The sequence below is a fragment of the Jaculus jaculus genome, chromosome 10, assembly GCF_020740685.1.
Source record: "Jaculus jaculus isolate mJacJac1 chromosome 10, mJacJac1.mat.Y.cur, whole genome shotgun sequence".
Taxonomy (NCBI): Eukaryota; Metazoa; Chordata; class Mammalia; order Rodentia; family Dipodidae; genus Jaculus; species Jaculus jaculus.
In genome coordinates this window covers 25,565,523-25,580,816 of record NC_059111.1, presented here as the reverse complement: position 1 = coordinate 25,580,816, position 15,294 = coordinate 25,565,523, and the positions used below count along the sequence as shown (strand labels likewise).

Genomic DNA, 15,294 nt, shown 5'->3' with positions numbered 1-15,294 from the left:
ACAGTGCACCCCAGAAACCCCTCCCCAGACGCAGCTCACACTCTTACTGCCAAGCCTGCCTGCTTTTCTGAGTTCTTATTCAAAAGGTATAACCTTTCCTCTTTTATTTTTTTATTTTTTTATTTTCCCCTGTCTTTTTGTTTTCTGGATGCTAGCTGAATTCCTAAATTTGCTTGCCCTGACATTTTGGAGCATGTCCACCTTTAAAAAATATTTTTATGGGCTGGAGAGATGGCTTAGCGGTTAAGCGCTCGCCTGTGAAGCCTAAGGACCCCGGTTCGAGGCTTGGTTCCTCAGGTCCCACGTTAGCCAGATGCACAAGGGGGCGCATGCTTCTGGAGTTCGTTTGCAGAGGCTGGAAGCCCTGGCGTGCCCATTCTCTCTCTCTCTCTCTCTACCGGTCTTTCTCGTGTCTGTCGCTCTCAAATAAATAAATAAAAAATTTTAAAAAATATTTTTATTTATTTGCAAGCAGAGAGAGAGAGTAATGAGCAGACAGGGCTCCAGCCACTGCAAATGAACTCCAGGTGCATGCTCCACTTTGTGCATCTGGCTTTATGTGGGTACTGGGGAATCGAACCTGCCTAATTAAAAAAAAAAGTTATTTATTTATTTATTTACAAGCAGAGAGAGATAGAAGAGAGACAGAGAGAATGGGAGGGCCAAGGCCTCCATCCACTACAAATGGACTCTAGATGCATGTGCCACTCTGTGCATATGGCTTTATATGGGTATTGGGGAATCAAACTCGGGTCCTTGGGTTCTGAAGGCAAGCACCATACCCACTGAGCCATTTCTTCAGTACTTTAAAAATTAAAATTTTTTTTTTCTTTTGGTTTTTCAAGGTAGGGTCTTACTCTAGCCTGGGCTAATGTGGAATTCATTAGATAGAGGTCTGGGATAAAGGATGTGGTCCACCACACCTGGCTGTGTGCCTATTTTATTATGGTCACAAGACAATGGACTGAAGCCATGTGGAGATCTGTAACAAGGAGCACAGATTCTGGCCATGACCTGGGACTGGGACAAAGGATACATCTCAACCGAATGTCAATGCTGGGACACAGTGCCAGAAAGGACAAGGAGGAGAAGTCTGGTTAACTGAGTTTGAAAAAGAACAAAAAAAAATTAAAAGCTTATCTAGTTTCTTCTTGTAAAATAAATATGGCTACTGTTAGTGGAGAAAACACAGCTCTCACTTCAAGCAAAATGAGTTTATTCTGGAGTTGGAGAATAGAGGAAGATCATAAACCAAGGCACTCTTTTTTGAAAAATTTTATTATTATTTATTTATTTATTTCACAGAGAAAAAGGGAGAGAGAGAGAGAGAGAGAGAGAGAGAGAGAGAGAATGGGTATGCCAGGGCCTCCAGGCACTGCAAACAAACTCCCAGACACATGTGCCCCCTTCTGCATCTGGCTAATGTGGGTCCTGGGGAAACCTGGGTCCTTTGGATTTGAAGACAAACATCTTAACTGTTAAGCCATCCCTTGAGCCCCCAAGGCACTCTTAAATACCCTGGTGACAACAGCAGGTGGGTGGGTCACAGTAAGACACAGCAATCTCTGCCTTAGGTCGCAGATGCTATCTGATGATGTTCTTGGCTTTCAGGTTGGTGGAAGCCAAAGGATTTATTTAATAGTCACAGACACAGGTGGGAGAGCTAAATTGCCATTAAGAAATAGCCCAAGGGCTGGAGAGATGGCTTAGCTGTAAAGATGCATGCCTGCAAAGCCTAAGGAGCCAGGTTCAATTCTCCAGGTCCCACATAAGCCAGATGTACATAGTGGTGCATGTGTCTGGAGTTCATTTGCAGTGGTTAGAGGTACCGACATGCCCATTCTCTCTCTCTCACTCACTGTAATAAATAAATAAATAAATAAATAAATAAATAAATGAGATAGCCCAAGATATGGGTTGATGGCTTAGAGGTTAAGGCACATGCCTGTAAAGCCATACAACCCAGATTTGATCCCCCAGGACCCACATAAGCCAGATGCACAAGGTAGCACACCCATTCTCTCTCTATCTGCCTCCCTCTCTCTCTCTCAAATAAATAAATAAAAATAAGAGATAGCCCAAGCTAATCTGGCTGTATACCTACAATATTCCAACCTCTCTACAGTCATTGAAATGATAACCAGTCCTTTGCAGGTTGTTCAAAGTAGGTGTAGTTGCTTCCTGGGAATTTGTAGTTCACAGCACCATTTTTACTATGGTCATTTCATTTGCCAGAGTGTCTCTCGGACCTCTCCTCTCCCTGGGAGCCTCCACCCACTGGCCTCCTGGCCTCCTGGTGAGTTAGGCCAGTACAGGGTGGTGGTGGGGAAACAGAAAGTGGCAAGAAAGAGAGGTTGGAATGTGTGTGTGTGTGTGTGTGTGTGTGTGTGTATTCATGTTTGTGGGCGCATGGGTATGTATGTGCATGTGGAAGCCAGATGTTGGCATTGGGCATATTTCTCAATCATTCTGTATTTAACTGAGGCAGAGTCTCTCACTTGAACCCAGAGTTTACTAACTCAGCTAGTCCAGCTAGTCAAGTTGCCGCAGGGATCCTATCTCTGCCTCCTGAGCGCTGGGATTATAGGTGGGCTTGTGACAGATAAACATGGGTTCTGGAGTGCTCCCTGGAGCCCCAAGCCCTGAGTTCATACTCGCAAGTTAACCAAAGTATTGGCGATCCCAGACTAGAGAGAATGATTTTTAAATATTTTATTTTTATTTATTTGACAGAGAAGGAGGGAGAGAGAAAGAGTGAGAATGGGCGCTCCAGGGCTTGCAGCCACTGCAAATGAACTCCAGATGCGTGCGCCCTCTTGTGCATCTGGCTAACCGTGGGTCCTGGGGAATTGAACCTGGGTCCTTTGGCTTCGCAGGCAAATGCCTTAACAGCTAAGCCATCTCTCCAGCTCCTGCTTCTTGCTTTCTTAATCTGGTGCCGTGGGCTGGCCCCCTCCTGAGTTGAGGCCCCCCCTGAGTCCATGAACCAATCAGCTATTTCCTTTACACACCTGAGTCTGGTGACCAGGCTCATCTTAATCGTACCACACATTGTTAGGAAAGGCGGGAAATGAAACTAGAGGAAAGGAGCCAGGCTTTATTTGGGGAAGCCTGGGAAAGGCCTGACCAGGCATGTCCGGAGCCCCTTTCTTTCCTTACAGAGGAGGGGACACTTCTGGGGCCATGAGTCACTGGAACTCCTTGGACTTGGGCCCCCTTTAGAGAAGTGAACATCAGATGGCTGCCTTGGGTCGTTCCGGGACAGCGATAGCTGGGAGGGGTGGTTGGGTCACGGGGGGAAACAGAGGTACAGTGACATGAAACGGCAGCCAGGGTCCGAGGACGGAATCATCCCGGTTCTAACGCGCCCAGAGCGCCGCGGCCGCACGTGCGTCGTCCGTGCCTTGGCCGGTGCCCCTGGCACCGAACTCTCCCGATCCCTGCCTCGGTGAGTTTCCCTGCCAGGCTTTTGGCCTCTGGGCCCTGGGCTCTTACTACCCTAGTTTTCCCCCTGACCCCGGGGTGAGGGCAAAGGGGAGGAGCTGTGCTTTCATGCACTTCCCGTGTGCGCGTGCTTCTTCTGGATGCTCTGGCCCGGCTCCCATGTTTTGCCTTCCTGGTCCTTCCATGGACTCCCCCCCCCCCCCCAGATTGCCCTATCTCTCCATTTTCCCATCTCCCTTTACAGCCAGGCAAGGAGGGGGAATTCCCTTCTGGCTTGAGTCTTCCCAGTCTCCCTAAACAATCCTCTTAAGTCATAATTGACTCTTCTCAGAGTCCATTCTCTCGATTCTTTGTTTAAAATGGTGGAGAACCTAACAGTTGGGGTTCACAGACTAGGGAGACCCCCCTGTACCCCCCAAATCCAGTAACATTTACATGAGTGCTAAGGGTTCCAGATGACAGTCTTTTTATTTTATTTTTATCGATTTATTTTGTTTTTTCGAAGTAGGGTTTCACTCTAGTCCAGGCTCACCTGGAATTCACTATGGAGTCTCAGGGTGGCCTCGAACTCACGGCGATGCTCCCGAGTGCTGGGATTAAAGGCGTGCGCCACAACACCCGGCTGCCAGATGACAGTCTTAATGCGTGTGTAGCATGTGCTTTATCCACTGAGACATCTGCCGAGCCCAAGGTTAGGAGTTTGATGCCTCTCCTCCCCTCCCTGATGGCGACATTTTTGGCAGCAGCAGTTAAGTCCTTATCCTCACAGCCCTATCTTTCACTGGGCAGCTCCTCCCTGCCTTCTCTGGCTCCAAGTAGGATAGAGGTTCCTTCACTGTAGGCACCTGCAGACTGTCACTGTGAGGGAGGGCTGGTATAATTGCTTCCTGAAGTTGCAAGGGAGGGATGAACTGCGTGTGGACAGTGCCCAATACAGAGCCAGTTGCTGAGAAGGACTTTCTGTGATACTGTAGCGTTTTCTGGGATCGCCTGGTTTTTCTGCCCACGTCTCTGCTTCCTTCCCTCCTGCTGGCATCCCAGAGGTTCAAATCCCCCAAAGATCCAGGACAAGGCAGAAACAGAGAAGCCAGAAACTGCTGACCAAACTTGGAGTGACACAGATGGACATGCAGGCTGGTCTTCCTCTCCCAGAGATTAGATAAAATGTGCTTGGAAAAGGAGAGGGAGGCCGGGCGTGGTGGTGCAAGCCTTGAATTCCAGCACTTGGGAGGCTGAGTACAAGGATTGCTATGAGTTCGAAGGCAGCCTGAGACTACATAGGTCAGCCCAGGCTAGAGCAAGACGCTGGGGTGGGGAGGGAGGAATGAGACGGGGCGAGGACCTAAAAGGACTCAGGACAGCATGTGCTGAGGTTAGAGCCACTGCCTGCCCTCAGCCATGGACAACAGGCCTCAGTCTGTGGGAGTCCCTCTGCACCCCACTGGCTGGGATCTTGGACCCCTGTGTAGCAGTGAATCTGAAGGACCTGTTGGACTCACTTCTGACCGCACACTGCTGCCTCGAGCTGCCTGACCTTCAAATCGCCCCTCTGGCAGCCAGGCCGGCCCCTTGCAGCTCTTCGAATGCTCCAGGCACTCTCCTGCCTCTGGGTCTTTTCTCTGTTTCTCCCCTTTGCTCACAACAGTTTGCCAATGAGTTCACCAACTCAGTCCTGCACCTCCTTCCCTCTGTGCTCCATTGTCACCTCCCCAGTGAAGCCGTCCCTGATCACCCTATCCAAATCCTACCTCCGATCTGCCTCCGATATGTTTATTTTCCTCTTAATTCAGACCACTGATATAGTCTGTGCCTTTTATCACGTATCCACTGGCTGAAGACAGAGGTTTCTGCCCGTCATTCCTGCCTAGCATTGGAACAGCAGTTTCCTCCTTATGTCGGAGTTTCATTTCTACAGTTTCCGTTACCCACAGACACGTATGACACAAATCTATCCCAGCAGTAAAGAACTCACACATTTTATTTTATTTTTTTGTTTATTTGAGAGAGAGAAAGCATGAGAAGATGGGTGCGCCCGGACCTCCCTGTACTGCAAATGAACCCCAGATGCATGCGCCACCTCGTGTGTCTGGCTGACATTGGTACTGGGGAGTCGATCCTGGGTGTTGAGGCTTTGCACGCAAGCACCTTAACCACTTAAGCCATCTCTCCAGCTCTGAACTTACACATTTTTAAGACTTCTTTTGTTCATTTTTATTTATTTATTTGAGAGTGATGGAGAGAGAGAGAATGGGCGCGCCAGGGCCTCCAGCCACTGCAAATGAACTCCAGACGCATGCGCCCCCTTGTGCATCTGGCTAACATGGGTCCTGGGGAATTGAGCCTCGAACCGGGGTCCTCGGGCTTCGCAGGCAAGCGCTTAACCACTCAGCCGTATCTCCAGCTCTGAACTTACACATTTTAAATCATGCTCCGATCTGAATAAGAAGGGGCTACAGTTAGGGTGACTAGGCTCCTACGGGTTAAAAAAAAAAAAAAAGGCAGGAAAGTTTGCACTTGCTAGAAATCAAAGGTAATCTGACTTCTTGTCTCTTGCTTAGTTCCCTAGATCTGTTTTTCCACAAACAACCTGGACCCCTCGTGAGAGGGAGGTCTTTCATAGGACTTAAATACTGTGGTTAATCAAGTTCGGCCCCTAGGTGTCAGGGCTAGCCTTTCCCTGAGACAGCCCCTAGCGCTGACCAACCAGATGTCCCTCTGGTTCACCTAAGCCAGAAGACAGCCCCCACTATAAGGTTATAAATACCTTTGCAAGGGGAGGGCAGGCTCTCTGACCACTGGGAACTTCCAGCTGTGGGTGGGATTTTCCCTCTGCTGGGCCTGGGCTGGCTGGGCCCACACCCAAGCCCAGGCCCAGCCAGGAGGGGCCCCTAGCCCTTACTCTCCACATGGGCTCCTTTAACCCCTTCAGTGCACCCCTTACCCCCCGTGGCAGGTGCTCCTTGAACTTTTTTTCCCCCTCTTTTTTAAAAATTTTTTTGTTCATTTTTATTTATTTATTTGAGAGTGACAGAGAGAAAAAGAGGCAGATAGAGTGAGATTGAGAATGGGCGCACCAGGGCTTCCAGCCACTGCAAACAAACTCCAGACGTGTACGCCCCCTTGTGCATCTGGCTAACGTGGGTCCTGGAGAATCGAGCCTCGAACCAGGGTCCTTAGGTTTCACAGGCAAGCGCTAAACCGCTAAGCCATCTCTCCAGCCCTCCCCTCTCTTTTCTTTCCGTGTTTTTTCTTTCTTTCAGGTCCTCCACATGGGATCTCTACTCACAGGGGTGCCTTTCCTTGGCTCTATACTTCCTCAATAAATATAATTATCCTTCTCAGTCTTCTTTTTTTACTCAAATCTTTGGTTAAAATTAGAAACGATACTAGGGTTTGGGATTCAAGGACTTTCCTGGACCCCTTGCACCCCATTGCATGAGGATGATGTGAATGCAAGCGTTACAATGCTGGGGCAGTAGATTTGATACCTGGCTATACTAAGAGACAAGCAAGCTGGCCCAGGGATGGTTTATGTCTTGGGCGGGAAGAAGGATGGCATGGGATTCTATCACACCACTTAGAACAGAATGGCTTCCCCAGAATCAGTGAAAGGTTAATAGTACCCTAATTCAACTCTGCAATGCCTGTGCCATTTCATACCATCAGGTGGGCACTGTATCACCTAGCATCATCACAGAAAGGGTGCATAAAACAGATTCTACTAGGCCACATCCAACAACCCCACTCAGCTTGAAGAAGCCAGATTGGTTATTGCTCCAATTCCCTAACAGCAGTTAGGGTTGCTTCTTTGGGGGGGGGGGAGTTAAGAGTCTTGGAGTGCTGGGTGTGGGGGCACACCCCTTTAATCCCAGCACTCTGGAGGCAGAGGTAGGAGTGAGTTCAAGGTCAGCCTGAGTCTACATAGTGATGTCCAGATCAGCCTGGGCTAGAGTGAGATCCTATCTTGAAAAACAAAAAACAAACAAACAAAAGACTCTTGGAGAATTAGAGCTGGAGAGATGGCTTAGCATTTAAGGCACTGGCCTTCCTAACGACCCAGGTTTGATTCCCCAGTACCCCTGTAAGCCAGATGCACAAGATGTACATGCATACAGAGTTCATTTGCAATGGCTGGAGACCCTGGTGTGCCCATCCTCTCTATATATAAAATGCTCTCTTTCTCCCCCAACTCCCTTCTCCATCTCAAATAAATAAATAATAAAATATATTTGTTTTAAACCTTAGAGCCATTAAAAAAAAAATAAACCTTAGAACCATGTGTAGTGGTGCACACCTTTAATCCCAGCACTTGGGAGGCAGCAGTGGGAGGATCACTGTGAGTTCGAGGCCACCCTGAGACTCCATAGTGAATTCCAGGTCAGCTTGGGGGTGAAAAAAAAAAGCTTAAAAAAAGACTCTTGGGAGAGCTGGAGGGATGGCTTAGTGGTTAAGGCATTTGCCTGCAAAGCCAAAGGACCCAGGTTCGATTCCCTAGGACCCATGTTATCCAGATGTACAAGGGGCACATGTGTCTGGAGTTCATTTGCAGTGACTGGAGGCCCTGGCATGCCCATTCTCTCTCTTTCTCTCCCTCTCTCTCTGTCAAAATAATAAATAAAAATAGGGAGGTCCCTGATGCCCCCAAAACATTATAGGCCATTGCCAAGGCCCTTAGTTTCCCACCAGGAATAGATGTTAAGACCCTATTGCTGAAGACTCCACCTATTTGGGCTGCAAGGCCACTGAGAAATCCTGCTTGACCTGAGCTGAAAACCTCCTCCATGTAGACCAGCTGACAGAAAGCTGGAAGAAGCCATGCTGCATGCAGTTCAATGGGAGAGAGAAATCACCAGTGAGGATACTCAACAGTGGACACTGCAAGTCTTAAATTTTGCTAGCCAGGCCAAATGAGTTGATGGGTGCAATCATGGCATGTCTGTTATGGGAGAAACCAACTGCCCTCTAATTTGACTGGAGGCCAACTCCATGGGAGGGAATACATCCTTGATACTGAAAACCTACCACAGGGGTAGTTATGAGCCCTAGGGGTGTAACGTCTGCTGCTGTCTGGCTAAATGTATATACTATGCTCATCAAACTGCCCAGTAAGCGCTTCTCTTTTTTTTTTCTTTTTTTAAAATTTTTATTAGCATTTTCCATGATTATAAAAAAATATCCCACGGAAATTCTCTCCCTCCCCCTGCCCACTTTCCCCTTTGAAATTCCATTCTCCAAGTTCTCTTAATGTTCATACCCATATATTAATGCTACTCTCACTTTTGGTAGAGAACCTTCTTTTTTCAGATGACAGTGACTTTGGGATGACTCAGAAGGCACCATGGTGCTGAGAAGTGACAGAGGAGTGCTCAGCACTGAAATGTCTCTATCACACCTTCCAAGGCTCAGGGTCTAATGCAGAAGAGGTGGCAGAAAGAATGTAAGAGCCAAAGGAAGGGTAGGACTCCTTACAATGTGCTCCTCCAGACACAAAATGGCCTGGATATCCATGACCTCACAGTGCCTGACACTACCTACACAAGACCATCACAATAGGAGGAAAAGATGATGACATCAAAACAAAAGAGAGACTGATTGAGATGGGGAGGGGATATGATGGAGAGGGGAGTTTCAAAGGGAAAAGTGGGGGGAGGGAGGAAATTACCATGGGATATTATTATATTGTTTACACTCATGGAAGTTGTGAACAAATAAATAGATAAATGTGGTAGTTTGATTCAGGTGTCCCCCATAAATTTAGGTGTTCTGAATGCTAGGTTCCCAGCTGATGGAGATTTGGAAATTAACGCCTCCTGGAGGCAGTGTGTTGTTGGGGGCGGGCTTATGGATATTATAGCTAATTTCCTCTTGCCAGTGTTTGGCACACTCTCCTGTTGTATTGTCCACCTTATGTTGGCCAGGGGGTGATGTCCGCCCTCTGCTCATGCTATTATTTCCCCTGCCATCGTGGAGCTTCCGCTCGAGCCTATAAGCCAAAATAAACCTCTTTTTCCCACAATCTGCTCTTGGTTGGGTGATTTCTACCAGCAATGTGAATCTGACTGCAACAACAAATAAAAAATGAAAATAAAAATAAAATGAAAAGAAAGACTCTTGGAGGATTACACCTGATCCTGACATTGTGGTTGGATAGTTCAGCCCCCAGTGCTTGGCATCGGAGCTGGTTAGCTCAGCTTTCACTCAAAACCTATAAATGACCCCAATTTGGGTCTCCAGGTGGGCTTTGTCCCCTCCTGCCTTCTCATGGGTAGCAGCTCTTCTTAGTTTATCCTCTTTCCTTCTCCTAATCTAATAAAATCCATTATAGTATATTACTATCATTATTCTACTTTATATGTTATTTATTTATTTGATACAGAGAAAGAGGCAGAGAGAAAAGCAGAGAGGGAGAGGGAGAGAATGGGCACGCCAGGGCCTTCAGCCACTGTAAATGAACTCCAGATGCACGCGTCCCATTGTGCATCTGGCTTATGTGGGTCCTGGAGAATCGAACTGGTTGGTTTTGCAGGCAGATGCCTTAACCACTAAGCCATCTCTCCAGCCCCTCATTGTTCTATTTTATTATTAGTTGCTGTTAATATTTTGTTTATTTGTTTTTTAGGACGGGGTCTCACTCTTGTCACAGGCTGGCCTCACTTCGCAGGGCTCCTCCTATTCAGCCTCCCAAGCACTGGGATTAAAGGCATGCTCCACTATGTATGGCTTGCTGTTACTAATATTATTTATTATTTTATTTGTAAACAGAGAGGAGAGAGAGGAGGTGGGGGGAGAATGGGCATGCCAGGGCTGCTTGCAATTGCAAGCGAACTTCATAGTTGTGCATTTTTTAATTTTAATTTTATTTTGTTTAACTTTTTCTGATTTATTTATTTATTTATTAGAGAGAGAGAGAGAGAAAGAGAGAGAGAGAGAATGGGCACGCCAGGGCCTCTAGCCACTGCAAACAAACTCCAGATGCATGCACCACTATGTGCATCTGGTTTATGTGGGACCTGTTGAATTGAACCTGGGTCCTTAGGCTTCACAGGCAAGTGCCTTAACCGCTAAGCCATCTCTCAGCCCAATTTTTTTTTTTTTTTAAAGGTAAGGTCTCCCTCTAGCTCAGACTGACCTGGAACTCACTCTGTAGTCCCAGGCTGGCCTCAAACTCAGTGATCCTCCTACCTCTGCCTCCTGAGTGCTGGGATTAAAGGTGTGTGCCACCACGCCTGGCTTGCATGTGCCATTTTGTCTATGTGGCTTTATGTGGGTACTGGGGAATCAGACCAGGGCCTTAAGGCTTTGCAAGCAAGCCCCTTTAACCATTTAGCAATCTCTCCACCCCAACACTGTTAATATTTTACTGTACCTAATTTATGAATTAAACACTATCGTGGGTATGTGAATGAGACGTCTCCCATAGCCTCGTGGGTTTTGAATCCTTGTTTGCCATTGGTGGCGGTTGGGGAGGCGGGGCCTTGCTGAAGGAGGCGGGAGGAGGCCCACTCTGGCTGAAAGCTCAAGTCCCCCTTACCAGAGTTCGCTTGCTCTCCTTGCTACCTGCCATTTGCTGCTGCAAGATGTAATACCCAGTGTTGATCCTGTGATGATGGAGCTTTCCCCTAAGACTGTAAACCAAAATAAACCCTTTCCTTCCATCAGCTGCTTTTGGGCGGATGTTTTGTCCCAGCAACAAGAAGGTAACTGCTAGACAAAATTGGTACTCAGAAGTGAGGCAGTAGCTGCAATGAACCTGACCGTGTGTACCTTGGTCTCTTGGAACTGATCTGCAGGAGGACTATGGAAGGACTACAGAAACCTTGCAGTGAGGTAAGCACCACTTGAGGGACCTCGCTGGTGAGAGTTTGAAAAACCTGAATGCAAAGAGAACTGCGGGCTGTGGAGGCTTGCCTTGTGAGCTTTCACACAGGGGGAGAGGACTTTGTTAGTACTGGGATAGAAACGGATTGCGTGATATTCTCGTACAGAAAGTGGCTATGTTCTGCTCATGCCCTTAGAATTTGAGAAAAGTTCAACTTAAAAAGTAATGGGAGCCGGGCGTGGTGGCGCACGCCTTTAATCCCAGCATTCGGGAGGCAGAGGTAGGAGGATGGCTGTGAGTTCGAGGCCACCCTGAGACTACATAGTGAATTCCAGGTCAGCCTGAGCCAAAGTGAGACCCTACCTCGAAAAACCAAATAAATAAATAAATAAATAATAAATAAAAAGTAATGGGGCTGGGGAGATGGTTCAGCAGTTAAAGATACTTGCTTCCAAAGCCTGCCAGCCTGGGTTTGAGTCCCTGGTACTAATGTGAAGCCAGACGCACAAAGTAGAGTATATCTCTAGAGTGATCTGAAGAGGTCCTGGTATGTGCATTCCCACTCTTAAATAAATAAACAAAATTAAATTTATTTGAGAGAGAGAAGAGCAGATAGACAGAGTGGGCACAGCAAAGCCTCCAGCCACTGCAAATGAACTCTAGATGTATGTACCACCTTGTGCATCTGGCTTATGTGGGTCCTGGGGAATCAAACCTGGGTTCTTAGGCTTTGCAAGCAAGTGCTTTCACTGCTATGCCATCACTCCAGCCCCGATCCAATTTTTCTTTCTGTAAGAGTCAGTTCCATTCTGCTGGTATGAACCCCCAAGCCAGACACAGCTTATGGGAGGAAAGGGATTTATTTTAGGCTTACAGATCCAGGGGAAGTTCCATAATGGCAGAGGCAGCTGGGCCCCTTTCACAGATCCAGAGAGAGGAGGGAACAGCAGCAGCACCAAAAGCAAGACCACAGACCAATAGCAGAACCACAGGGATCCAGGCAGAGCTCACTCTGCATACCATAGGCTGGAATTCAAATGCATCCCAAACACACCTTTGACCTGGACCCTGGGAACTGCCCCCAGGGAAACCTCTCCCAGCCAGGTGGCTGTAAATCCAAGTTACAAGCTTTAATAGAATGCCTGAGTCTATTGGAGGACATAAATTCAAGCTACCACATCTTGCTATGCCTTCTTTTTGAAATAGGAATGTTTACTCTTTGCCATTATGTGTTGGAAGTATTTAATTTGTGGGCATTCTTTTAGTTTTTACTTATTTATTAGAGAGAGGGAGAGAGCCACTGCAAAGGAACTCCAGATGCATGAGCCACCATGTGCATCTGGCTTATGTGGAACCCAAAGAATTGAACCTGGGTCCTTAAGCTTTGCAGGCAAGTACCCTAACCACTAAACCATCTCACCAGCCTGATATAAAAAAAAAAAAACAACTTACAATGTATTAACTCTTTCAATTTTCATTAAACTTAGAACAAGTTATATTAAAATTTTAATTAAGTCTAATGAAAATGCTTCAGTATTATATTGTAGCCATTTCCAGGGACTTTAACGGCCTCAGTCGTCCTTAAGGCTCGTAACATGGCATCGCTATTGCCAGTTCTCTACATTTCTGTAGAAACACTTTCAGATAAGCAGACTCTGCCTCCCGAGGGCTCCAATTAAAGGCCTATCTTCATTTGTGTTTTGAGACTCACGGTTAAGAGACTGTCTTGCGTCTCAGATGAGATGTTGTCTTTGGACTTTTGAATGGTGTTGAAATTGGTAAAGACCATGGGGACTATTATTTTTATTATTTTATTTATTGTTATTATTATTCAAGGGTAGTCTCACTGTAGCCGAGGCTGATCTGCAGCCTGCTCTGTAGCGCCAGCAAGGTCTCAGACTCACAGCAATCCTCCTACCTCTGCCTCCTGAGTGCTGGGGTTAAAGGCGTGCGGCATGATGCCTGACTCAGTTATTAATCTTTTATTGTGCCTAATTTATGAATTAAATTAATCGTATCATAGTTACGTATGTGGAGGAAAAAAACCATAGTGTATATGTTTAGTATATATAAGGTTTGGTATTATCCACAGTTTCAGACATTTACTGGGGTCCTTTGAGATGCAGCCCAAGTGGATAAGGGGGAGTTGGTATCTGTACTTCAAAACAGTGTCTGCCGAGTAATAGGTGCTTTTAATAAACATTTGTCAGATGAAGGACCGGGGTGGGGGTGGGGAGGGGGGGGAGGAACAGCAAGCAGGAAGGAGCGGGAGCTGCCGGTCTCTGCTGACCCCTGCTGGCCGCAGCGCTCGGTGCACCCCAGTTTCTGCCAGCCTAGCCGGACTTCGGGCATCCCATGCTCCCTGGACCTCTGCGGAGGCCTCCTAGGTGTGGATCGGGCAGGGTGGGCTCCAGGCTGAGAAAGGACTGTCTCCCCCAGCTGGGGATGAAGCTGGCAAGTGGGAAGGTCAAAGTCTTCTCTCCCGGGACAGAACTGTCCCAGCACCTCTCTGAGCCTCAATTTCTCCCGGCTGTTAAAAATCAACTCCTGGGGCTGGAGAGATGGCTCAGCGGTTAAGGCGCTTGCCTGCGAAGCCTAAGGACCCCGGTTCAGGCTCGATTCCCCAGGACCCACGTTAGCCAGATGCACAAGGGGGCGCACGCGTCTGGAGTTCGTCTGCAGTGGCTGGAGGCCCTGGTGCGCCCATTCTATCTGTTGCTTTCGCTTTTAAATAAATAAATAAAAATAAATCGACTTATGGGCTGGAGGGATGGCTTAGTAGTTAAGGCACTTGCCTGCAAAGCCAAAGAACCCAGGTTCTATTGTCCAGGTCTCACGTAAGCCAGATGCACAAGGTGGTGCATTGTCTGGAGTTTATTTGCAGGGGCTGGAGGCCCTGGCATGCCCATTCTATATCTTTTTCTCTGCTTCTTTCTCTCCCTCTCAACTTAATAAGAAATATTAAAAATTAAAAAAAAACTCGACTTGTGAGCTGGGCACCGTGGCACATGGATTTAGTCCCCTAGCACTCACTGGGGGTGGAGGAGGGGCTGAGGCCAGAGGATCACGTAAGTTTGAGGCCAGCCTGGGGTTACAGAGTGGGCTCCAGATAGCCTGGCCTAGAGTGAGACCCTACACCGAAAAAACAAAGAAAAAATACAAATGAAAAGAAAATAGAGGGGTTGGAGAGATGGCTTAGCAGTTAAGGCATTTGCCTGCAAAGCCTAAGGATCCCAGTTCGGTTCTTCAGGATCCACATAAGCCAGATGCACAATGGGGCGCACGCATCTGGAGTTCATTTGCAGTGGCTGGAGGCCCTGGCGTGCCCATTTTTTCTCTCTCTCTCTGCCTCTTTATGTCTCTCAAATAAACAAAATAAGTATTTTTAAATAGAGATTTCTGGTGACTAGGGGCAGAAATTCCTTTTTATTTTTTATATTTATTTATTGTTTTCCTGGGGGGGGGTTGTTGTTTTTCGAGGTAGGGTCTTGCTCTAGCCCAGGCTGATGTGGAGTTCACTCTGTAGTCTCAAGATGGCCTCAGATTCAAAGGATCCTCTTACCTCTTCTTCCCAAGCACTGGGATTAAAGGCATGTGCCACCACACATGGCCTTTATTTTTTTTTAATATGTATTTATTTACTTATTTATTTTATATTTATTTATTTACTTTGATTTTTTCTTTTTTTAAACATTTTTTAAAATTTTATTTATTTATTTGAGAGCGATAGACACAGAGAGAAAGACAGATAGAGGGAGAGAGAAAGAATGGGCGCCCCAGGGCTTGCAGCCTCTGCAAACGAACTCCAGACGCGTGCGCCCCCTTGTGCATCTGGCTAACGTGGGACCTGGGGAACCGAGCCTCGAACCGGGGTCCTTAGGCTTCACAGGCAAGCGCTTAACCGCTAAGCCATCTCTCCAGCCCTATCCTTTTCTTAAAAAATAATATTTTATTTATTTAAAGGAAGTGGGGAAGAGAGTGATTATGGGTACTCCAGGGCCTCTTGCCACTGTGCACAAACTCCAGATCTA

The 15,294-nt window shown here is 47.2% G+C and overlaps 1 pseudogene; it reads right to left on the bottom strand.

The window, feature by feature from the left end:
- Positions 1-12,802: 12,802 nt before the first annotated feature.
- On the bottom strand, positions 12,803-12,925 carry LOC123464293 (annotated as a pseudogene).
- Between the last annotated feature and the right edge of the window lie 2,369 nt (positions 12,926-15,294).